Source organism: Natator depressus, chromosome 5 (genome assembly GCF_965152275.1).
Source record: "Natator depressus isolate rNatDep1 chromosome 5, rNatDep2.hap1, whole genome shotgun sequence".
NCBI lineage: Eukaryota > Metazoa > Chordata > Testudines > Cheloniidae > Natator > Natator depressus.
The window spans coordinates 24,366,488-24,392,682 of NC_134238.1; the positions used below are offsets into that span (position 1 = coordinate 24,366,488).

Below are 26,195 nucleotides of genomic sequence, written 5' to 3' on the forward strand. Positions count from 1 at the left end.
CTTTTCAATTATGGAAGCAACGAGGTTAAATGCTACTCTTCTTCAATCTATGCCAAATTACACTGAAAGCTCTTCTGCATACAGGCCATGTTGACTTCAGTGTTGACTCCTGTTGACTTCAATGGAGCACAGTTGGGCCCTAGGACAACACCGTTTTTGTTCCCGCTGCAGGTACTCAGACAGGACCAAAAATGCTAGGACAGAACCAGTGAGGGGAAAAAAGTACATGATAATATGCTGACAGACTTGCTGAACCAAAACCCCTATGATATTGAACAGCTGCTCTGTTTTAACTGAATCAGTTTCTAAATATATGTAGTATAGACAAGACCTTAAACCTTGAGAAGAGGTCATAGCATTTGGACATGGCTTGGATGTGGTGCAAAGGAAATGGACGTGCTAGGAAATGAGGTGTTGCAGGGTTTTCCCAGCAGTGGTACAGGCATGTAGAGCCAGATTCGGTCATTGAATTCCAATGAAGCCAAATCAAGGAAAAATAGGGCAACAGTATTCTAGTGGAATTTGTTTTGTTTACTTTAAGACAGGGGTTCTCAAACTTTTTTTGCTGCCCCCTCTTTGAAAATATTTCAGGCTGTGATGACCCTTCCCCCTCAAAAAAAGTGATAGTAAATTACTGTACATATTCATGGGAGCACTAAATGAAGCATGTAATTATCCTTGCAGTAAAAGGCGCTGAAGCCTTTCAAAAAAATGTGAAGCAACAGTTTTCAGGAATAAATACGTGGACATTTAAGAAACAGGTTTTCTGGAAAAGAACCCAACAGGATACTGTTTGGGGAGCTGGAAACCTTGTGTTAACAATCATAACATTGTCCAATTTGTGGTAATAATCATACTTGTCCAAGGATTGTGCCTTTATACACTATATACACACAAGTATCTGGACACTCAATGCAAGGGATGCTGCTGTTTTGAAGCACACAGTTTTTTCAACTGTGGATCCAGGGAGCTGAGGCAGACCCTTAAATTGTCCTCCACGTTCACACCCTGGCTCTCCAGCTCTAAAGGCAGTGCCACCATCAGCAGCAGCACAGAAGTAAGGGTGGCAATGTATCACACACACTTTAATCAGTATACTTTGAATATCTAACCCACAAAGGAGGTTGAGAGCCATAAGATTTAGCATATATTTCAGTCCTCCATCTTCAATTCCAATCAATTCTCTACCCGCCATCAAATCCAGCACCACCTGGTGGTGACACTTCAAAGCTGAAGAGGCCATATCAGCCACTTCTTCCCAAGTCAGACCCTTCCTCAGGACTTCCTTTCATGGTGCCTATGACTCTATGCCTCAGTTATTTTTAGGATTACTCCCCTTATTTCTCAGCAGTGTGTGTGAATTAACTTAGAGCTCATGAAGGGCCTGATCCAGTCCACATTTAGGTCAATGAAAAGACTCCCACTGATGCACTAGGAGATGGTTCTGATGGCAAGGTGTGAGATTGACAGCAATCCTCACATATATCATCTAGAAATCTGCAACACAGGTAGAAGACAGTCAGCAGAAGTTTCCCCAAACTGATCCACCAGTATCCTTCAACTCATACTTGGAGGAACCATCTCTTTGAGAGGGTAGTTCAGTTCTATTTGGCGTCTCTATTGAAAATGTATAGTGACTATTGTTGTGGTGCTTATTGTGATGAACACATAATTCTGCAAAGGGAAATGAACTAAAATCACTAAGATCATTTACTGTACACCACCAGAGAACCATCAGCTGGGAATCTTTGGTGATTATTTATGCAAGATGGATTAAAAGTACATTTGGGGGCGGAGGCTGACAGCTCATGATCTCCCATCTAATAACATCATGACCCCCTGAGGGGTCACGACCACCAGTTTGAAAACCCCTGCCATAGATACTCTCCTGCCACAGGTATGCCTTATATGTCTGTGTGTAAGCTTTCTCCTGAACTTACTGTTGCTTGTCTGTGTTCCTACAGAACCCTCCCCCACCACCCTCTGCCTCAGAGAGATACCCAAACTTTTTCATATTCCTGGAATAGAGCTCATAGGACCCACTTGATCTGGCTGCTAGGGCAAGTAGGTAGATGACTGCCATTTTGTGCACGGTCTCTAAACCTGACATAAGGATGGATCATCTTTATGGAGAGTTCGAGAACCTGACACCATGTTACAATCTGCCTTTGGCTTTTTGCTGTCCATGAAGCATCACAAAAAGCTCATTCCACTGTACAGAATATTAATGTATTCAAGCGTCCTACTTATAATGATGGTTTGGAAGGCTTTCTTCCTGGAACTGGATCAAGTTATTTTTGGCCTTAATGCAATCGACAAACTGTTCTCAGATCTTATTCTGTGCCCCTCACATTTTACAGGCTGATTATCAGACAGAACATCATTAGTTTAAGTAGTTTCTGCAAAGCACATTTTGTGAATAACAACAAATACTTTGCACTTTGTAACACTTTTCATACAAGAACCTTAAAGTGTTTTACAAACATTAACAACAACTAAAAACAGCACTGCAAACTGTTACGGAATACAGAGCACATTTCAACCACTACTGAAATGTAGCCAACCTCTTTGTGGAAAGCAACAGATGTTTAGTAGCTTGCAGCAAAACCACAGCAACCCCACCATATCTAATTGATATCACAAGGAGAATTTAGGTAACTAGAATTGCATTACTGAAGTTGGAATCTGGCCAGGACACTGAGGGTTACACAAGACCAGTGGTTCTCAATGATGTGTTATGTGGGCCGCAGGTTGAGAATCACAGTGCCCCACCCCAAATGCTCCCACCCAGCCCCAGGGCCCCCCGACCCAGAGACCCCTCCACAGAGTGGGGCCAGGAGTGCAGTCCTGGGCTTGGGGTTGGACAGCCGAGACCCAGACCCACCGCGTGGGGCCGGGCAGCCAGACCGGGAACCCTGCAGCGCAGGGCCAGATCCTGCCAGCCGGACCCCCTGCACAGGGCAGCCAGACCTGGACCCTGGGCAGCTGGCAGCCGGACCCATACTCCATGTGGGGCCGGGCAGCTGGGACCCGAGTTCCGCTGTGCCCGGCAGCTAGGACCTCCAGCGCCGAGCCAGTACTGGAGCACTGGGCATGAGCCAACAGCCAGGTCCTGAGGTGCCAGGCGAGGAACAGAGTCCCACCTAAAACCTGGGGGTGCTGCAGAACCCCTGCAAACCCCTAGTTCTCAGCGCCCAATCCCCCTCACTGCCCAGAGCCCCCGCAAACTTGCCCAGAGACCCACTTCCCCACCCCCCTGCAGCACTCACCAGCCCCCCTGCCTGTAGGAATGCTCCTGCAGGCTGCCTTACACTCTCTCCTCCTCAGCCAGCCCCACCCCGTGCCAGACCAGAGCGGCAAATTTTGAATTTTTTTTAGCATTCACTTGGGCTGCAGCTGTGTGCTAATTAGGCCATATGCGGGCTGCGGGTTGAGAACCGCTGCACTAGACTATTGTGGAAAGTGCTATGGAATCTTTTATAACCAAGTTGTAAGGAGACTGATCTCATGTCTCATCCAAATTATTTCATTTTTAGCAGTACTGCACCCATATCACCATAGGGTGGTTCCGAGTCTGTATTGACTCAGTGAGAAGAAGGTAAATTTGTAATTGGCAAGCTCCACTTTTTGCAGTGCCTCGTTTTCCTTTGGAAGTCTCACATGTGAGGACTGACCCAGGTCAAATCCTGCTTAATTCATAAGATCTGATTAAATCATAGTACAAGGTGATACAAATATAGCATATAATCCATTCTGTGTAGGTTAAGTAGGTACCATTACTTGATACAACAATCCAGTGTTCAGAGGCCAAGTTAAAACTCTTATACAATGTTGCAGGTTGATTATATTTTTGGAGAAGCTGAAAAGAGCTGATGCACTAACACACGATCAAATATGTTCCGGCTGACTAACCGCTGATTGACGTATCATCTGTGGTGATATGAATATGAGGTAGCACTCTCCTAAAGATATGTAATGTCTTAGCCTTCCCATTCAGATGGCAAGTGACAGATCTGCCTAACTTTTCAGACTTTGTGTTCCTCTCTTTAATCTATAGCTAAAGCTGTTACAAACTAAGTCAGGTATTATACCTGCCACAGCAGTCACCACGTACCTGCATTTCCAGAGAACTTAACATGTGATTTTGTAACTGTCTCACATGACCTTCTCATAAGCAAACTAGGGAAATATAGCCTAGATGAACCTCGTATAAGGTATGTGCACAACTAGTTTGAAAACTGTACTCAGAGTAGTTATCGATGGTTCACCATTGAGCCGGAAAAGCATATCAAGTGGAGTCCCGCAGGGATCTGTGGACGGTCTGGTTCTATTCAATATCTTCATAGATGATTTGGATAAAATATAGAGTTTACTTATAAAGGGGATGACACCAAGCTGGGAGGAGTTGCAAGTGCTTTGGAGGACAGGTTTAGAATTCAAAATGACCTTGACAAACCGGAGAAGTGGTCTGAAATAAATAGGAAGAAATTCAATAAAGGACAAATGCAAAGTATTACACTTAGGAAGGAATAGTCAACTGGACAAATATAAAGGAGTACTGCAGAAAAGAATCTGGGGATTATAGTGGATCACAAACTAAAATGAGTCAACAGTGTAATATTGTTGCAAAAAAGAAAAAAAGCTAACACAATTCTGCTTTAGCAGAAGTGTTGTAAGCAAGACATGAGACATAATTCTTTCACTGTACTCAGCACTGATACAACCTCAACTGGAGTACTGTGTCAAGTTCTGGGCATCACAGTTTGGGAAAGATGTGGATAAACTAGAGAAAGTCCAGAGGAAAACAGTAACAAAAAATATTAAAGGTCTAGAAAATACAACCTATGAGGAAAGATTGATAAAAATGGGTTTGTTTAGTCTGGAGAAGAGAAGACTGAGGGGAAGACTTGTATCCCAGGTGCATAAATGGTTATTACAAATAGGTTGTTCTAAATTGTTCTGCTTATTCACGGAGGAAAAGACAAGAACTAACAAGCTTAAACTGCAGCAAGGGATATTTAGGTTAGACATTAGGAAATACTTAGGCACTAGAAAGAAAGTTACATAGGGAGGCTGTGGAATCTCCATCATTGGAGGGTTTTAAGAACAGGTCAGACAAACACCTGTCAGGGATGGTCTAGATAATATTTAGCCCTGCCTCAGTGCATAGGACTGAAATAGATGACCTATCAAGGTCCCTTCCAGTCCTACATTTCTAAGATTAAATGTATCTAAAAGAACCTTAGGTTGTTAGTGAACAAGCTATAAAATAGAAAAAAGAGGCAATAGTGACAAAAGCCTTTCAAAGGGCTTTGTCTCCTACTTATTTATAATGATTGACTGGTCCATTTATTTTATTTAAATATACTAATAAATGCTCTAGGCACATGTTCCACTTTAAATGTCCTATTTTTAGTTTGCATCTTTATAACTTCTGACTTTTCTGATTTCTTCTAACAACATACAAATATAAGAGGTAAGTGTATCACCTTTCCATTTATTGGCATACAATATCACTCTCTCTCTTTTCTACCTCTAATTTCCATTTGGAAGATTTAGAGCATGGCTTGAATTAGATAGGCTAGTTCAATCACAAATTCAACCACTAGATGCAGAAATTACTGGGTGAAATTCAGAGGCCTGTATTATGCAAGAAGTCAGACAAGATAGCCACAATGGTCCCTTCTGACTTTCATACCTGAAATTTCTATTACAATCTATTAATCAGGTCTTCTGTGAGCAAAGGCTATACTTCTTCAGGAAGTTCTCTCAATGTGTCTTCTTCCTGATTTTTCATATTAGGAGTTTCCCAAGCCAAGAAAACAATCATGTGTCATGCTACATGGTATATTTGTATGTTAAATGAAAGCTTTAGCTGAGTGAATAATTCCCAATAATTTATATATACAAATCTCTAATTTGGATGCATATCACAAATAAACACAAACACCCTTCCCAAATTCTAAAACTCCTTGCCATCATTTGAAAATTCATCATTAAGAACCAAAACAGTAGCATATTTCCTACTACTCATACAAACTATCACCAGGCAGAAAAATGTATTATAATAGAAGCCGAATACCAGAGCAGCAGCGTGATGTGTTCAAAGAAAGATACTCTACTTAACAGGTGAACTGCCATATTCTGCACTAGCTTTAGCTTCTGAATTGATTGAAGTTTCATCTCTGTGAAGAGTGTATTGCAGGAGTCCAATCTAGGTGACAAAGGCAGGCATCATGATAGCAAACGCCACCCAGAAGAACAGGATGCAAATCATTTCCAGTTGCAAATCGAAAAGAAAAAAAGTCTTGGTCATGGTTGCTATTTGATCCACTAGAAGCTACTGGGAATCTAATTGGGCTCCAAGTTGCAAACTTTAGTAACAAAGATATCTTTGTTTAGTGATTTCCCTCAGTCAAGTCAAGTCAAGCAGCCAGTATAATACCAGCCAAGTCTTCCTGTTGCCTTCCCACCCAACTGTAGTTACTTCAGTCTTAGTCTTATTCAGAACGTGTCTCAGGCAACTGTTCACATTCCTGTCCCAATGAGGTCCAGTCGTTGGGACAGACACTTGAATGCATTCTCCGGGCTGGATGAAATAGAGCTGAGTGTCATCAGCATATTGAAAACATTTCAGCCCATCTCCCCTTGCTAACTACAACTGCCTCACATACACATTAACGTAGCGGTGACATTAAACCTTGCCACCGAGAGATTCTTCAAGGAATAAACATACATCAAAACCAATTTCTGGATCCCTATCCAAGACAGGAATGAAGCAGGAAAGAGTAGGCCCATCTACTCCAGTCCCCTCACAGGTGAGTCAATGTATAACCCTTGATACTGAAGGTAGTTGATCAATGTCTATGTGGATACTAAATGTATCATTATTAAGGGTAAGATTTTGTAATGGTAATTTTTAGTAAAAGTCACAAACAGGTCATGGGCAATAAACAAAAATTCATGGAAGCCCATGACCTGTCTGTGACTTTTACTAAAAATAACCCCGATAAAATAGGGACGGGAGTCCAGCACCCACCCTTTGCTGCCGCTCACAGCAGCTGTTAGCTGTGGGCCCCCACTGCCTGTGGAATCTTGGACCTCTAGGACTGGCAGCTGCGAGCTATGGGGGGCTGCCTGCAATGGCTGGGGACTCCAGGGGGCCTACTGTGGCTCCGAGCTCCAGGGGCTTGGAGCTCTAGGCAGGCGCCTGGGAGGTGCTGTGCTCCCCCCCCCACCGCAGGGACTGGGAACTATGCGAGGACCCCCTCCACAGCTCAGAGCTCCAAGGCTGGGAGCTGCAGGGCCCCTGAAGCTAGGAGCTCTGGTGCTCCCGCTGACTGACAGCTCCAGCCCCGCACCCCCAGGATTGAAGCAATAAATGTCATGCAGTTCTCTGGAAGTCATGGAATCCATGACTTCCATGATATAATCATAGCCTTAATCATTATCCATTATTATCCAGTCTGATATTTGTAAGGAGTGGATGGTGGGAATGGCTTTATTACAGAAGTTTACGGAAAGTTTTTTTTTCTTGTTACTTGCTAATATTTTCTTTCTCCTATGTTTCAATAACATTCTGTCTGTAAAGTTCTGTAACAAAACATTAGAATTGGATAAATAAATGAATTCTATACAATGCCTACACCATATTTTTTTAACTGAAGCTGTTCTACTGCAATATTTCACTAATGCAGAAGTACTTTATTAGCTCAGAAATCTCTTTCATTTGTAATTTGTGTGTGTGTCCTAATACAAAGAACTGATATGCTCAATAGTCCAGATTCTGCATTGCAATATGACTAGCATAGTCAACCATAATAGTAAAAGAAAAAGGTGTACTTGTGGCACCTTAGAGACTAACAAATTTATTTGAGCATAAGTTTTCGTGAGCTACAGCTCACTTCATCCGATGAAGTGAGCTGTAGCTCACGAAAGCTTATGCTCAAATAAATTTGTTAGTCTCTAAGGTGCCACAAGTACACCTTTTTCTTTTGCAAATACAGACTAACACGGCTGCTACTCTGAAACCATAATAGTGTCACTCCCATAAGGGAATGTGATGACAGATCCAGTGTAGCAGCTCCTACTCCACCTCCTTTCCCTGCTCCAACACAGGAGCACAGGTGCTGTGTCTGGGGGTTAAACGGGATTCAATTGGCAAACCAAAATCAAGGGGGAGAATAAACAGTCAAATGAAAACCTCTGTATCTAGTACAGTCTGCCTGGGCATAAAAGCACCTAAGGCCATGTTGCAAGACCCTCCTTACCCAGACTTTGGGGGCTGGAGAAGTGCATAAAGGGCTGGTATTGGTGGGGATGGCAGGACATTGGATGACAGGATAGTATTTGTGTTTGAAATCTCTGATAAATTTCTTACCTCTGGTTTTGGGTAAAATGTTGGTTTCGGCTTTATGCACAATCATATGGCACTGCTGGGTTTCCCTTGATTACACCTCTTCTTTATTGTGAAATACCTTCTTTCCCATTGCTGTCCAGAAAGAGTGTGCAGTCCTTGCATATTACTTGTTAACCTATACTACATCCATGCAGAAGTACATTCATGCTCTTATTTGTGCCTTTAAATCCCTTTTTCCCCACTGTGCCAACAGCATCACTATTATTTACCTAGCAAATAAATAGACACCCTTTTACATCCCATACATGGCATGCAACAACTAGATCTTAATATTTACACCCATTTCACCAAGATTATAGGATTTATTAAGTCATCAAAATTTTTACTCTAATACTTTTTTAGTACTTTTAATGCACAACTAAGATAATATGATCGGTATGTGCAGTACCTAACAGCCTACAACAGGAAAAACTGTTAGAAAATTGGCAAGGATGATGGCCTTATGTGACAGCTTCCATCTTCAAGTTGAAGCTAGACAAAATAGGGCGAATCAGACTGAAAATAGGGTGTAACTTTTTTTTTTTTTAAACAGTGAGGGTAATTAACCATGGGAAAAGGGTCATGGTTGATTCTCCATCAATGGCAATTTTAAAATCAAGAGTGGATGTTTTTCGAAAAGCTATGCTCCAAATCAAACAAAAATTTGGGGGAAGTTCTCTAGCCTGTGTTTTGCAGGAAGTCAGGCTAGAGGATCACAGTGGTCCCTTCTGGCTTTGGAATCTGCGAATCTTGGCTGACACAAGATTGAACCAGAATTACTGGAGTTATACATGTGAGGTTTTGACCTTAAATGTAAAGAGTCAGGCTCTGCAGCGGAGGGCCGTACCAGACTCACGTTGTCTATGGATCAAGCGCAGAGTGGGAACACACACTGACCAGTGGATTACATTTCCATAGAAGAATTTTGCAGAAGGAAAAAAGAAAAACTGAAATTCAAGCCAAATGAACTAAGGAGTGTAGATTAGAAGCAATCCAACAAACAGAACTTTGAGTTAAATCAGACCAAAACTGTTATGTCTCAGTTTTCTGCAGTTATGATTCTGTGTACTGAAGTTTTAAAATTCTAAGAATTCTTCCCGTCTGCAGGGACAGCAGCTTTTTTGTTCTGTTTTATAGTTTTCTTTAATCTAAAATAATTGAATCTACATTGTTTTGCTCCTTGTGTATGGTAACAATGAAAACTAAATGGTCTCTTCCATCTAAACACTTTCTTTGGGGAAAAAAACGATAAATAAAATTCCATTAAAAAAACCACACAAAAAGCAATGTGGGATTATTCACGAATCATTTTCTGACAATTCGAAACAAGTTGAGAGAAGCAATTAATACACTGTTTATCTAAACAGCAGCAGCACTGCCAGATGGAATAAGTAATTCAATAAGAAAAAAATGAAGAACTAGCCCAGCTAAATGACAGAAAATAGAACACCAAAGAAACAAAAGCACCGGCTTCAAGAGCTCAAAGTATTGCTACAACCCCACCATACAGAGTACAGTACGCTTCAAAGAAAATATATACAAAGCAACTAAGGCCTTGTCTAAACTTTTTTTAAGTTGGCATATCTATGGCACTCAACGGTCTGAAACCCGCTGAGCACCACAGCTATGCTGCTAAGTACACCTGTGATTATTTGTCCCTTGCATACTGCAGATGTAAACATGAAAACTGACTTCTGAAAATTTGTCCCTATATGTCAAATGCATATGGACTATGTGCTGTAACTAACATTTTTCTTGTCGGTAGTTCCTATGGTTTGGATATTAGATGAATATTGGTCGCTTTATCTCGTTGAAATCCCTTCCAAATAATTCTTCTCCAGAAAAGACATTTTTTTCGTCAATCCCAGCAGGCAATTTGCTGCTGATATGAGAATTTGCTGACAAATTATACCATGGAATCTGTCAAGGCAAGCTGTATCACTCAAGAGATTTAAATAGGGATGGGGAAATGTACATGTACACACGCACACACACAGAGAGTAGGGAATCATTTTTCCACTAGCAGAAGATTTAAAAGGTCTTTCCCTCTCTAATTGGTGTGCTTCTAGAATGTTTTAATTCCTACTGGGATGTGGAAGCTATGACAGAATTACTGCTCAAGGTTGGGGTTTTTTGTTTTTGTTTGTTTGTTTTTTTATAAACTCTGGTCTGTATTTTTTTTAATCATCTAAAACTAGCTGTTCATTTTCTGTTTTCCAGCCCATATACAAACTCATTTTGAATGGATTCTATTCTGCTCTGGAAATTCTTTATTTACTGCTGTTACTATTTAAATCATGTCCATAGGTATGCTAGGCTCCTCAGAGAGCAAGTAGAGAGGTCCCTGTCCCTGGGAATTTGCCATCTCAAATTTAGACATGCCAGGTGAAGACAAGTACAGACAAATGAGAGAGGTGGTTTGCATAACATGTGGAGACTCAGTTCATGTACACATCTTACAAATTATTGGAGTAGGTGATCCTGGTGAGTGCAATCTGCCTGCAACAGGGAGGTTTCAGGGCAGAACAAAGCTGTTTTGACCAAATGCTTGCCCAAGCTACACATTAAAGTCAGCTTTCAGCGGAAGCTTCAAATGGCTGCAGCTTTTATCAACTTATCAGCCTATGATGCCATTTGACACGAGGGCTTACTGCTGAAGCTATCCAACCTGCTTCAACACAACTGGACATTTCGACTCATTAGGTCAATGCTTTCAGACAGAAGGTTCCGTGTCCACCTCAGAAGTCAAGTTAGCGAAAAGTAGAGCCTGCACAATGGCCTCCCACTGGGATTAGTACTAGCACCATCACTTTTTAACATACAAGTGATGTGCCTGAAATGACATGCTGCAAGTTCATTTATGCAGATGACCTGGCACTAATGACACAGGCACAACACTCAAGGAAGCAGAAGATAACCTTCACGATAATCTGAAGAAGATGGAAATCTACTTTCAGTACTGGTGGCTCAAACCCAATCCACCAAAAAAGTGGTGTTGTTTGCTTTCCATCTTAGAAATTCTGAAGCTAAGAGGATGCTAAACAAACTACTGTGGAAAGGCAATCACCCACAATCCTAACTCCCGCTACCTAGGAATCAGTCATTTTCAATCACAGCCTTACCTATCAACATCATATGAAGCAGGTGAGCCATAAAAAGAAGAGTTGCGTCAATATCATCCAAAAGATAGCAAGTTCTGGCTGGGATTGTGATGCTTGAACACTATGAATGGCAACGCTGGCTTTAGTTTATTCCACTGCTGAGTACTGCACAGCTAATCGGGAAGAAGTTCACACATGGATCTCATTGATATCCAGCTAAATGCAATTATGAGACTTGTAACTGGAACCCTGAAGTCCACTCCACTGCCTTGGCTTCCAGACCTCAGAAACATCCTTCCTTCAACCATTGGGCGAGAGATAGTTATGCTGCATGAGTAAAACAAAGCTCTCACTAACCAAAAGCTCCTTCTCCATGACAGCCTTGTTCTCCCACCTTCCACTTGCCGTAAGTCCTACTGACCATTCTGCAGGCCGCTGGAGAAGCTCTTCTGTCATCCAACATCAACCCAGAAGACACCTGGCTGATGCAATGGGCAGGCTCTGACATAAACAACAAGCACCACATAGATGATCCCACTGTTGAACCACCTGGTTTTTGCAGTCATCCATATTAGGTCATTACATGGAAGGTGCCCACCACACCTGATGAGCAGATGAAGAATCAAGGATTCACCAGTGTGAATGCAGAGACTCCAAACACGTGAACAAATGTCCCATCTTTTCATTTTCAAGATGTATAACAAAGGTGCACTTTGCATCTTCTGAAGCCCTTGAATGGATTTCAAACCTTTCTATTAACTTGTAAATGTTGCTATTTCCATATGAAAAATGACAACTCGTTTTTTTAGTTTTAATTCAATATATTAATTATTTCATTTCTTGTAGGTTACATGAGAGAAATGAGTCTTTAGGAGGGACTTCAATGAGGATCTAGAAAATAGGTGGCCTTTCCAAGCACGTGTTACAGACAAGCCTTTCCCCCTTTTTTAGGCTTTGATCAGGATCCACTAGGCTGAGATGGATTAAAAAATGTTGCACATACCATCCAGTCAGAGCCGGTGCTAGCCCATTGAGGACCCTAAGCAGGAATATTTCCTCCCTCCCCAATACTAAAACAGGCAAGTTATTAAAAGAAGTGAACAGGGGGGCCCTTGAGCAGCTCAGGGCCTAGGCAATTAATTGCTTAGTCTGCTCTGCATCCAGTACATTTTGGCATATGCTTATGTTAGTGTAGAACCCACTGTTGTGTTCTCCCTGTGTTTGTTGCTGTAAGCATGGTAGGTTGTGGAGAGGTTCACTGCCTTGCTGATTGTAAGGATCTGTGGGACTAAAACCCAGGTCTGCAAAGCTGGGCCAGCTGACTTCATACATTACTACAAGGAAGTCATGCAGAACCACCTCCAAGGAGCCTGGTGGAGATTAGGCAGCATAGGAAGAACTGCCCAAAGGATCCAGAGTAACAGCACCCTGTGGCCTTATCATTGGCCCATGCTCACTATTTAACCTTAGTAGGTGCACCAGGAAGTTGTCTGGGTAACCACAACTGGCTTGCTGTGACACCAGACCTCATCTTGCTTTCTGATCTCCAGTCTCTGACCCTTGCTTATTGATCCCACCTCTAGCAATTACTCCCATCCCTGCTCACTGACTACTGCCTCATTGCCATCCTTGCTTGTGGACACTAGCCCAGCTGTGATCACTAGGCTAGACCACCTATTCCCCAGTCCCTTTCACTGACTGTGGAATGAGGTCTGCAGGGATTTTTTTCCTCACCATGTCATTTTTTAGAAACCTACTTTAATTGAGTTCATATGCAATCTGAACATGTTAAAGAACTCCACTATTCTTAATTCATTGGTATATTGCATATTTATATTGTACTTATATATTGGAAGGATAAAGGGAGCCCTTTTTAAAATCCCATCACAAACTGATGGAAGGTTGGTCTGATTTTCCCTGCCTGTGGTGGAGTCATCCCTTCTCTGGCTATTGCTAAATTGTCCTGCCAGATGACTAAACTCCTGATGCTCATAAAAAAAATACTCTTACTGCTTCTAATTTTCAGACAAAAACAGTTTTAGTGTTACTGTTGGAATGGACCAGATTTCACCAAATGTCAGGTAATTACTGTGACGTTACACCCTATATTCTTTATGGGAATATGCTTATGACATGGATATAGCATAATAGAGATATTTTATGCAAGATGGGTCTTGCATAATAAGAGCGCCCTGCAAAGTCAGAGGTGTCTCTAAAGCAAGCCCTGTGAGTCCATCTAGCGGGCATCGCAATAAATGCCCTGACCTCAGCAGTTTCCCTCTGCATGGCATGACCAGCAAGGGTCCTGTCTGGGTCTAGGAGTGTGTGATCCCATCTCGTCCATCCTCGAATGGTTTGTTTCCATACCCTCTTTCCTTCCCTACCTCTGGTTATGAGCCACTGACTGGTCTGATCACCTCGCCTGAAGCAACAGAGTATGCGGCGCCAACCGACAATCTTTGCTGAAGGGAGGCTGTAAGACGGTCACGGAGACCCTAAACAAAACCTTCCCTGTGTGAGTGTGACGAGTGAATTAAGTTAAGTACTGGGGGCCGGGAAATTCGAAAAGGATTCCCCTCTCGCCAGGTGAAGTACTTGGGGCCAGAGGATCCAAAAGGATTCCCCTCTCACTAGGTACAGACGGGGGCCGGTGAGTCAAAAAGAATCACCGTCCGGCCAAAAGGCACACCGGCATACTACATGTACACATATTATAGTCCTTTCAGTTGCAAGTTTTTTTAGAGAAATGGAATTGGTATACCAGGGATGATCCAAAATTACAGTTTCCCTTAGAGGGAAGTTTCGACCTTGACAAGATTGTGCACCTCAGAGGTGCACTTCTTGCCAATGATGTCGGATAAGGTCAGTTTGACGCATATTTCAATTGATATGGGGAAACAGAAAAACGGCACCATGAATCTCAAATGAGGAGTCTCAAGTACTCCCAGGAGAAACTTAAAACACAATTAAAAGAGGCAAAGGAGAAATTAACTCTTCCCCAAACCCCAGCTAGCCAGCAAATACCCCTTTACCCTTCAAGGCCTCTTCAAAAAAAACCCTCGGCCCCATCTGCAGATCTATAGATATATACTTAGAATGCAGACAGCTAACTGCCCGTACATCACCTAGACAGGTGAGTGCAGATCCGTCCACACAGGGCGGAACAAATAGACAGGGCAGTGGACCCCACCCATCTCCACCAGACTACACGCCTCCACCAGGCTACAGTCTGGAGGCTGACTCCACTATCCAGGGACCCCCGCTCCAAGCAGTAACACCAATGTCAGCATCTACTTCACCCCTTCCCCTGAGTCACCCTCAAATCCCACAAAAAGACCAATCACTACCCTAGCAGACTCGGTGCAATACCTATATGACCGATTAGATGGACTGCTGGAAAATTCATCCGGACCGCCGACATGGAATACTAAACAACAGAAGTTACGATCCCAGGGGCCCCTCACATTCAGCCCTCAGCCCCTGTCTCCCCATCATGAAACAACGTTCCCCTTGCGCCAACTCCCAGGCCCAAGTGTTAATGATTTGGGTCAGGCAACCCTGGTGACTGTAGAGGCCCTATGGTCTCCCATGAATTTGTATAATTTAATTGAAAAATTTCCTAAAATAAGGGAAGACCCCGTCAAATTTCAAGAAGAATTAAGAACAGTCATAAGCTGTTACAACCCTAACTGGGCAAATTCAAATCAACTCCTAAGAGGAGTCCTGCCTAGGGAAACATTAAATCGCCTCCTACAAGAAGCCCAGTGGCCCAACGATGACCAAGGCCATAATAGGAACTTAAACACAGACAGGAACAACCTGCTGGATGCAGTTCTTAAAATCTGCCCAAAAAAGGAAGATTGGATTAAAATTAGTGCTTGTAAACAAAATAAAGGAGAAAACCCTGCTAATTATATGTAGCGCATTAAGCAGGTTTTCAAAAGATATTCTGGCATAAATAATGCAGAGGAAGATGCTAAACAAGCCATAGTGGCTGCCTTTGTACAAGGACTCAATCCACGATTGGGGGACCAATTAAAAATTGGTACCATGGATTGGGAAGAAAAAAACCCAGATGAAATTCTGGCAGTCGCCCAGCATTACTACCATCAGTTAGAAAAAAAAAAAAGGACAACATCGAAACTAAATTAATGACCCTCCAGATCCAGAATACACAGAAACCCCACAGCAACCGACCATTAAGGGGAAGAGGAGGGAGACCCAACAAAGGTTCCCACCGTCCCCTTACTCAAGGGCAAGGCAATGATGTCTGTTACTGTTGTGAACAGGTGGGCCATTGGAAAAGTAATTGTCCCAATCGCTTTAACCGACCAATCGACCCTGCCCTTGCACCGCAATATTCTTTCCCTGTTCCTTTGTGCCCTCAAAACCATTAGGATAGCCAGGAGATGGGTAACATCATTGCTCTGCTTGTCCCTTTAAACCAAACAGGACCATATGTAAACTGTATAATTAACGGCTCCCCTACTTCTTGCCTGCTAGATACCGGTGCCTTGTGGTCCACCCTCCGCGCGGGCGACTTCCCTTCCCTTCCAGTAACCTCAGAAATAGTAAATGCAGTAGGAGTGAGCAACACTCCTTTTCCCCATCCCGTCTCTTCACCTCTGACTGTCTCTATCGGTCCTCTGTCTGAGCACAACGCTTTCCTACTCAGCCCCTGATCACGTTAACCTTTTGGGAAGAGACTTGCTGTGCAAATTAAGTTGTACAATTTATTGCACCCCAGACGGTGTGCATTTGGATGTCCCTGACCCCAGTCAAAATGGGGTCCTGGCAGTCCTGCAATTGGGCGCTCCAGAAGAGGAGACCGACCCCAGTCCTTCCTTGTTACAACAGGAATTGCTGGCCAAGGTTCCTCCCTGTTTGTGGGCCGAGCACACCAACCAGGTAGGGTGCATCAGGACTGCCCAACCAGTTCAAATTCACCTAGACCCGACAAAGCCCCTTCCTAGAGTTCAGCAATATCCTCTCTCAAGAGAGGCCAAGAAGGGAATCCACCCAGTAATTACCTCCCTAATTCAACAAGGAGTTATTCCTGCAGTCAGTGAATGTAACACCCCCATTCTACCTGTAAGGAAACCTGGCAAGCAGACTTGGCGCTTTGTCCAGGATCTCCGTGCTGTCAACGCTGCTGTTCTCCCTACCTACCCAGTCATCCTGAACCCTGCTATTATTCTCTCCTCTATTACTCCCTCTGCTGTTTATTTCACGATTGTTGACCTCTGCTCAGCTTTCTTCTCTATCCCTGTCCACAAAGATAGTCAATATCTGTTCGCTTCCACCTACCAAGGGTGTCAGTACACTTGGACCACGTTACCCCAGGATTACACTGAATCGCCCACCTTGTTCTCGCAGATCCTCAAAAGGGATCTGGATGATATTGAATTCAAAATGGGGTCCACTCTAGTCCAATACGTAGACGACCTGCTGTTGGCATCGCCGTCTTTAAAGGCCTCTAAAAAACTGATTCCCTTACACTATTGCAAGCTCTAGCTAAGAACGGTCATAAAGACTCCAAGTCTAAACTGCAGCTCTGTCTGCCCAAGGTCCATTATTTGGGACATGATATTTCAGCTGGAGAGACACACACTTGTCCTCTGCATGAATACAAGGCATCCTCCAGGTCCCTAAACCAACCACTAAGAAACAAATGCACGGCTTCCTAAGTATGGCCAGGTATTGCCGACAGTGGATTCTTGGTATACAGCTATTGTTAGGCCCCTGCAAGACCCTTGACAAGGTCCCTGAACCCCCTCCATGGACCCCAAAAGCTGAGGAACCATTTACTAAAATTAAGGAGGCTCTTACCAGGTCCCCCGCCTTGGGTTTACCTGACTACCAGAAGCCCTTCACCCTCTACTGCCACGAGAAGGAGGGAATAGCCTTGGGGGTCCTTACTCAAACTCATGGTGACAAACGACACCCCATAGCATATTACAGCTCACCTTTGGACCCTGTAGCAGCTGGACTCCCTCCTTGTCTTCGGGCAGTAGCTGCAGCCACTTCTCTTGTGGAGGCTTCTGCTACTCTCGTTTTGGGTTCCCCCTTATGTGTTGCCGTCCCACATGCTGTGACCACCCTGCTTCTAAAAAGCAGAACTCAGCATCCGATGAAGTGAGCTGTAGCTCACGAAAGCTCATGCTCAAATAAACTGGTTAGTCTCTAAGGTGCCACAAGTACTCCTTTTCTTTTTTCTTTTTACGAATACAGACTAACACGGCTGTTACTCTGAAACCTGTCTCTAACTCCAGACCAACTAAGTATGAAATGCTGCTTTTAAATGCCCCAAATGTAACTCTTACTCACTGCCCTGTTCTTAACCCTGCTTTCCTACTTCCCACAGCATCTGAGAGAGAACCTCATGACTGTTTAGCCAAGACAGCAAAACTCTCCACTCCTAGAATTGATTTGAAGGATACCCCGCTTCAGAATCCTGATCTATTATTCTACGTAGATGGGTCCTGCCTCAGAAATCCTGCGGGCCTGCTCGTGGCTGGCTATGCTGTTTGTTCCCAACACGAGCCTGTGGAGGCCCACTCCCTTCTGGGAGCACACTCAGCCCAAGTCGCAGAACTTGTCACCCTTACCCGTCCACTCCCCCACTCCCTTGCCAATTGGACCTGCAACTAAACGATGATACTGTTCTGACATACTGTCAGACGCTAATTCGTTGCATTAGGTCTATCTACTCACAGGTCCAAAGTGCCCTGGTGGAACCAGCTGACATACCATGCCACCCCCTTCAGCCTGGAGATTGGGTTTATATTAAGGTATATCAAAGAAAGACTTCTTTGGAACCTTGCTGGAAGGGCCCCTACCAGATCCTACTGACCACCCATACAGCGGTCAAGTGCAAGGGACTCATCAGCTGGATCCATGCCTCCCACTGCAAGAAAATAACACCAGACGCTGAGGATTTCCAACCACCAGATCCAGTTCCCAAAAGCAACCAAAATGGTCGTGACGACAACCCCGCTTCAGGCCCCAAAAGGGGACCTTGGTACAACCTCAGGAAGAGACAGTGATACCTCCAGTGATTCACCCTCATAGCCAGCTAAGGATTTAGGCCTGCTGGTAAAGAGGACACCAGAGATCAAAGGCCAGAATAAAGCCTTTAAAAGTCCAGTGGAGAGCCTAGCGCCCACTGGCACCCGACTGCGATGACCGACCCCGCTGTCAGAATAAAGGAGTCAGCCATGGTGCAAAAATGGCTAATGCCTTCTATTTGGTTCACATGTGTAACTATGTTCTTGCTACTATTGCTGAATTTTCATGATACTGTTATGTTCTTTTGGATGCACAAAGCCACCAGCAGTTCACCAATAAAAAACCCCTTTGAGGAACTGGATGCAGTGCCAGTAACCTCTCCCTTGTATAATGTTAAACCAGGGACTTTCCAAGAAAGGAAAAGGAACATCTGCTCTGCTGAAGCCAAGGTACAAACATTTCTGACCACAAAAGACATTAAGAACTGGTCCTGGTGAAAAAGACGAAACATTGTAAACTGGCAAGGAGGAACTTTTGGGTCCCATTCTTGGGAATGCGGTATTGATTGGGTATTGGGGTTTATTCCACAGGCTGCGCCCTGTGTTTCTGAACAAGTGCCTTCACCTTGCACTGCTCTCCCTAATTGGCTTCCAGACAATGAATATCAAAAACGCCTTGCTACCACAACCACCAAACCCACCATCCCTTCCTCCATTAACCTCAACACTGACCCCACAACCTACCCAAATGTAGAAGATACCATATATTCAAATGAAGCCCAATGGCCAAAACCTTCACATTTACGTAATTTATGGAAATTTTGCTTGGAGAAATTATTTTTTAAGGTTCAGGACCGTTCATATAAGCAAATGATTGAGTGAAAAACAGATGGGGTGGTGAAAATAGAAATATATATCACATCAGCGCCACTGAGCCCCAAAAGTCGAAAATTAAAATTAATGGGGCCCATGGCGGGACAGATATGATGGCCATTCCCAAAGTTTGTAGCATAATAAATCAACAAGGCCTGTATTGTTATTTGGTTACCCAACTAGTAAATAATCAAACAAATACCCAAAAAGTTTGCTCCGGTGCTAAAAAAATTTCCTGTACTGAAAATGTCCCAATAACTAATAATTTAAACTGCACCATATTGCAGTACACCCCATCCTATGATATTAATTCTGAGGCCTCTCAAAAGTATATAAGGGCGTTCAGCCATCAAAGTGGTATAATAATTCATCAAAAAGAGATGGGTTGGAGTTTCGATGGACTGTAATTAATGCTACACTACGGACTGTAAAATTTACACTACCCTTATCTAGTTTTCAGATTACTTCTATATATCCTAATTGTTCAAAAGGAGCTGCCATTCAGTTGGCACAGCAACAAACCTGGATTTCCGCTAAAAAGAAGAGGGACTTAGCTGGACACCTATGGGATGGGGCAAATAGCGTAGCTGCAATCTGAAATATCTATAAAGGTCAGCAACCTGAGGAAAAATTGGGACAGTTGGAAAAAGCCACAGGCCTTATTACTGGAGCACAGCTAGCCCAGGTTCAGGCTGTTGTTGGTGAATTACACATGATCTCTGCCCTTAGTTCAATGACCCAAAAGCTGTTAACAGAAATGGTACTGGGTATCACCAATGCTGGAAAGGTACTGCAGTGGGATCTGGCTTGTTCGGAGGTTCAAGATTTTCTGAATGATCAGCTTACGGCTGTTCAAAGGGATCTTAAACATCAGGCACGGCCTACTGCCCTTACAAATACCTCAGGAGTTCCACCTAATCTGTGGCCGTGGAGACATAATTGGAGATTTTTTGAGTAAAGATACAGACGTTCACAGTGCTCCTTCCAAGCATACAGGCTGGTCGGAGGGGTATGGGCTCTCACCTACCGAATCCTGCCAGGTCTGTGAGGAGGATGCATGTGGGATTGGATAATTCACCGAGACATTTGGGAACTTAAACTACCTGGTCTGCCCAACTGATTCGTAGTCAGTGCTCCTGGAGTAACGCCCGACATTTGGCTTGGGGTTGGAAGCCAATGGATACTTTAGCCGCTAGAACCCCCTCAACTGCAGTCTGTACATAAACTAAAACGAGGAGAGGTTGTCACTGTTCGTGACAACATTTGTTGGGAGGGTATGGAACACGGGACTACCCTGATAGGACACTTACTTTTCCAAGCTAATAGCTGTGTGCATGTTGAGACCATCACCTTAAATGATGTACATTTTAATCTCACCACAGCCGCAGGCAATCATATCATTTATTGGCCTGCGGATAAAACTCTACAATTAGCCCTCAGGTTCCAGATACCCTTTCACTGGACTGCTTTAGTACCTGACTGATTACAAAATTTGCTTTCCATCCTACCTGAGGTTCAGAAAATTTCTGAATTACAGCGACAAATTCACATGCTCCAAAATATATATATTTCAAGCTGGCAAAAATGCCTTTTATACTGCCTATAAAATGTTTATTTTGTGTACCAAAACTGATGTATTGTGTTTTGTGACTAAAGCTATTCAACAATCCCAACTACATCATATTATTGCCATGGAAATGTTGTTGCTTTTACTGCTGTTTAGCGTAGGATTCTGTTATTGTTGCTATAAAAGACGTATTTACCATTGCCTATCCAGCCCTAAACCTGCCAGCCTTGGTGCCAAAAAGCAGGTGGCACTAATGATTGTAAATGAAATGTATAATACAGTTTGGGCAGAAGAACAGGAAAACGAAAAGGAGGAAATTAACAGGCTCATGGCTATGGAAGTTTAGGCCCAATTAGTGGTGCCAAAAAAAAGGCACCAAAGGGGGGGAATGTGAAAGAAAAATCTAGTAGGCCTAAACTAATAGGCCTAAAACTTTGGTCAAGCTAACTGTGTGTATAAAGCATAAGAAGAGGGTAAGGAAAATTCCATTAAGAGGCAAATAGCAACAGCTCATCTTAAAAATGTAACCACAACGGCTAGACATTAGAAAAGACCGTTAACCACAAAGGAAGCACCTGTCAATAACAGGTAAAACTTGTTTTGCTATATTCCAAATAAGGCAAAACTACCGTTGAAGCTTGCACTATATGCCAAATAAGGAAAAATGCTGTTAAAGGAAGTGTGCTTAACAGATTGTGGTTTTCAGCTATATAAGCTCCTGTATTTTCTGTTCATTGCAGAGCAGCTACGGCTGACTCTCTCTGTATGCGCATGCTTAAATAAAGAGGACCTCAGGCTTTGTTCTGATCCAAACACAACGCGTGGTTAATTTTTCCACCACAGTTTCTTATCCCTTATAATCACTTAAAACCTACCTTTTATAGTCAATAAACTTGTTTTTGTGTATTATTAAACCCAGTTTGTGCAATTTATAACGGGGGGGGGGGTAGACACAAGAAGTTGTGCATATCTTTCTCCACAGTGAGGGAGGGGACGAATTTATGAGCTTATGTTGTACACATTTCTCTACTGCACAAGACAATATTATTTTGGGGTATTTTCCAGAAGGGAGCTGCACTTGAGTGCTGGGCAATTTCCTGAGTCTTCTCATAGAGAGCTGTTTGCAGACTGTGTGATTCTACAGGTGATGAGTCCCAACCTGTGTGTATACGCCCACTGCCAGAGGCTGGAGAGCCTAATTCAGCGGGAGAGGGAGCCCAGGCTACTGGAGCAGGCAGGCTCAGTGAAATCCCAGTACATCAGGTGGCATCCTAGAAGGAGTGTCCAAACCATCACAATTATAATAAAAAAATCCTTCTGTTTCTCCTTTGTGACGCTTAGCAAGAAAGGGTTAAGCAGCTTGCAGGCTGGTTGACCCAGAGTCAACCTTTAGAGACATGTTAGATAGGCTAGAACTTTGAAATGCAAACCTATATTGGTAGAAATTAAAGGTGATACTAATTGTATGTGTTTACTTATATCATGTGTAATGATTAACAATGTAATCAATCAATCCCTGTCTATGCTGTATTCTGTTAATTCAGAGATCAAACGGACATTTTAACATTTAAAAGAAATGTAAACATAGGATATCGCTGTATTCCTCTCTCTTGGAAATGTATAGCAAATCATCTGCAAATGGTGGAAAAAACAGGCAACTGCCTTATGTTAATCTGTGGAGATAATTACCAGCAATGCTTAGGAAATGGATCCACTTCAAAGTCCCTATTAGTGTCTATTGTTCGCCGAAGGACTTCAAGCTGTCACAAGAGAGCCTGAAAACTCTATAAAAGACCTTTGGGTCCCAATCCCTTTTTTCCTCAGATCTGCTTGAAGCTTCATGAAGGGAAGCCTAAGCAGAAGGACTGAGATCCCAGGCCTGACTGGACCTCCCTGAATACAAACATTGGACTATAACTTATGAACTATTTCTGCAAAGCTCACTATCTCTGCTAAGAATCTGGACCTCAAGAATTGTACTCATGTCTGTATGTATATTGAGCTTTTAATCATACTCTTTCTTTTTTAATAAATTTTAGTTTAGTTAATAAGAATTGGCTGTAAGCATGTATTTGGGTAAGATCTGAAATATTCATTAACCTGGGAGGTAATGTGTCCGATCCTTTGGGATTGGTAGAAGTTTTTTATGTGATGACTAAGATTTTCAGCAGTCCTCATCATATTTGACTTGGATGTCTGGGTGGAAACCTGAGGCTGGGTTACTTTAAGGGACCTGTGATGTTTGCTATCTGGGTAACCAGTGAGGTATTATAGAAGCTGTTTTGTGCTAGTTTGGGTGAGGGAAGTATCTTGAAGAGTGTGACTGGGGAGCCAACTGAGGTCACTCAATTAGGGTGGACTTCAAAGAATGGGGCAGACAATCCCCAAAGCTGGTGGGGATTCCAATACTTAAATTTACCAATCTTCCTCCAAACTATCCAGGCTCAGCCCTCCTCTACATTACTGATATAGTCTGTATATCTTTCACGAACAAAGACCAAACATTTCCTGCAAAGTAGAGCTTTATATAAATGTTTTGGCTAAGTGTCATTGCCTCCTTTCTTAGTTAGTTATGAAAAAGTGTTTTGTTAAATAAGGAAAATAATAGATTTGCTGGTTTCTGAGGCCCTCTGCTCTGCTGGTATGTGGAATATAAATATCACAGGATGAGGGGAAAATTTTTGTTAGAGCTCTTGTTAAAAATTTGGCAGCACATCCCTGCGATGATACAGAACATTTGGAATCTCACCTTGCTTTGATAAACGTTGTATACTAGACTGATTTCTGCCAGGTGCCATATTGAGACGGATTTCTATGAGCAATATTGCTTGTGTCTTGGAATGTCTACACTATGAGCTACGGGTGTGATTCCCAGTTTGCACAGACATAATCATGCTAGCTCTTATCACACTAGTATGCTAAAAACAGTAGTGCAGCCATGGCAGCAGGAGTGGAGGCATGGGGTAGCTGTGCTGAATATGCACTCAGGTGGTTCAGGCAGGTAGTGTAGATGTAGCTTTTATTGTGTAGTTATGCCACTGTTTATACTTCTTGCAAATTCTTGATTATAGGGTGTAGCAGCTTGCTACAGGGCCCTCTTGGCTCCTGCCCCTGCTGTGCTGACAAAGTCACTCAGATACCCTGGGGTTCAGTAACCACTGATACTGTTTATTTACAGGTTGTGCTCCCACCACCTTTTTACCACACACAGCTTGGATTCTAGTGTCTGCACCCAGGAGGGAAGAGCTATTGCTCTCCTTCCACTCCCTCGCTCCTCCTCTTTCCCTTCCTTGCAGCCCCAGCCTAATTGGGTGGGCAGCTGTCTCCCATTCACCAATTAGGAGCAGGTTTTTTCTAGCCAGCTCCAATTTACTTCCCTTAATGGGAACTGGCGTGACAGAGGGCTGAGTCAGCAGTTCTTGCCCAGCACCCTGTCACAAGCGTTCTATTTTATTGTGTAATCCCTACACTGTAAAAATCTGAAAAAAAAGTTGAAATTTCCAGAAGTTATGAGACTAAAGAATACTGAAGGTCAGAAAAGTTTCTCTCTCCCCACCCCCGGACTGTCTAGAATTTAAGACACAAACAACCTCTTACATAGACCTGATTCTGTGGAGTGTCCTGTTAAAATTGCTTAGCACCTGATGGGACTGAGTCCTTGATGAGAATTGGAGGGGAATTCATTCACTATATGAATCCATACTTTGTTGTAATTCAAATTTGTTTAGTTTCCTGCTGAAAGCCACCGAATCTCACTTTGCAACTAATGTCATAGAAATAAATGGGACTGAGGTTTGAATTGTGGCTTTGCTACAAGCTTCATGGATGCGGCAGTGCGCTTGTGCACTGACTAGGGTTGCCAGGTGTCTGGTTTTCAACCGGAACACCTGGTTGAAAAGGGACCCTCCCCAGCCCCGTGCAAATGAGTGAGTGAGTGAGGGTGGGGGAGAGGGAGCAATGGAAGGGGGGGAGAGATGGAGTTTGTTAGTCTCTTTGACTGTGTGAAGCCACTTCTGTGCAGCATGGTCAGTCTGCAGGTGGAACCGCCGTCCCTAAATGTATGGGCATAGCTTCTCCAGAGCATACACAATGGCATAACATTCTTTTTCTGAGACTGACCAGTGGCTTTCCCTCTAAGAAAGCTTTTTGCTGAGAAACACGACAGGATGGAATTGTTGATCTGGTCCTTCCTGCATTAAAACTGCTCCTACACCATGCTTGGACACATCAGTGGTTATGATGATAGGTTGGTTGAAGTCTGGGACCCTTAGTACAGGATCAGATGTAAGGGCCACCTTAAGCTGGTTAAATGTATTTTGACACTTCTCCGTCCACTGAACTGCATTTGGCTGTTTTTTCCTGGTTAGGTCGATCAGTGGGGTGGCAATTTGGCTGTAGTGTGGTACAAACTGTCTGTAATACCTGGCCAGGCCAAGAAGGATTGGACCTGTTTCTTTAGCTTAGGGACAGGACAATTTTGGATAGCATTTACTTTAGCCTGTAGGGGGTTGATAGTTCCTTGATCCACCTGGTGTCCAAGGTACGTTACCCTGTTGAGGCCTATTTGACATTTTTTGGACTCAACAGTTAATCCTGCCTCCCTTATGCACTGGAAGACAGCTTGGAGGTGTTCCAGGTGTTCTGACCATGAATCTGAGAATATGGCCACATCATCAAGGTAGGTGACTGCAAACTCCCCAAATCCAGCCAGAAAATTATCTACCAGTCTTTGGAAGGTGGCGGGTGCATTTCGCAGGCCGGAAGGGAGCACATTAAATTCATACAGTCCTACATAGGTGATGAAGGCTGACCTTTCCTTGGCTGGGTCATCTAGTGGGACTTGCAAGTACCCCTTAGTTAAGTCTAAGGTGGAGATGAATTGGGCACGTCCCAGTTTCTCCAATAGCTCATCTGTGCATGGCATTGGATAGGCCTCTGGGCGACTTACAGCATTTAGCTGACGGTAGTCCACGCAAAAGCAGATTTCCCCATCTGGTTCAGGATCCAGAACCACTGGAGAGGCCCATGAACTCTCAAAGGGACAGATTACACCCATCTGTAACATGTCCTTGATTTCCCTTTCTATTGCAGTTTTGGCTTGAGGAGCCATCCGGTACAGTTGAGCTCTAATTGGGCAAGCATCACCTGTGTCAATGGAGTGGTATTCCCGTTCCGTCTGTCCTGGAGTGGCTGAAAATATTGGCACAAAGCTGGTGCACAGCTCCTGGATTTGCTGTTTCTGCTTGTTA

At 43.4% G+C, this 26,195-nt stretch overlaps 1 protein-coding gene across 9 annotated transcripts in view; it reads right to left on the reverse strand.

The window, feature by feature from the left end:
* PRLR (prolactin receptor) overlaps positions 1 to 26,195 on the reverse strand; it is a 225,285-nt gene that overhangs the window by 139,247 nt on the left and 59,843 nt on the right. The window lies entirely within an intron of this gene.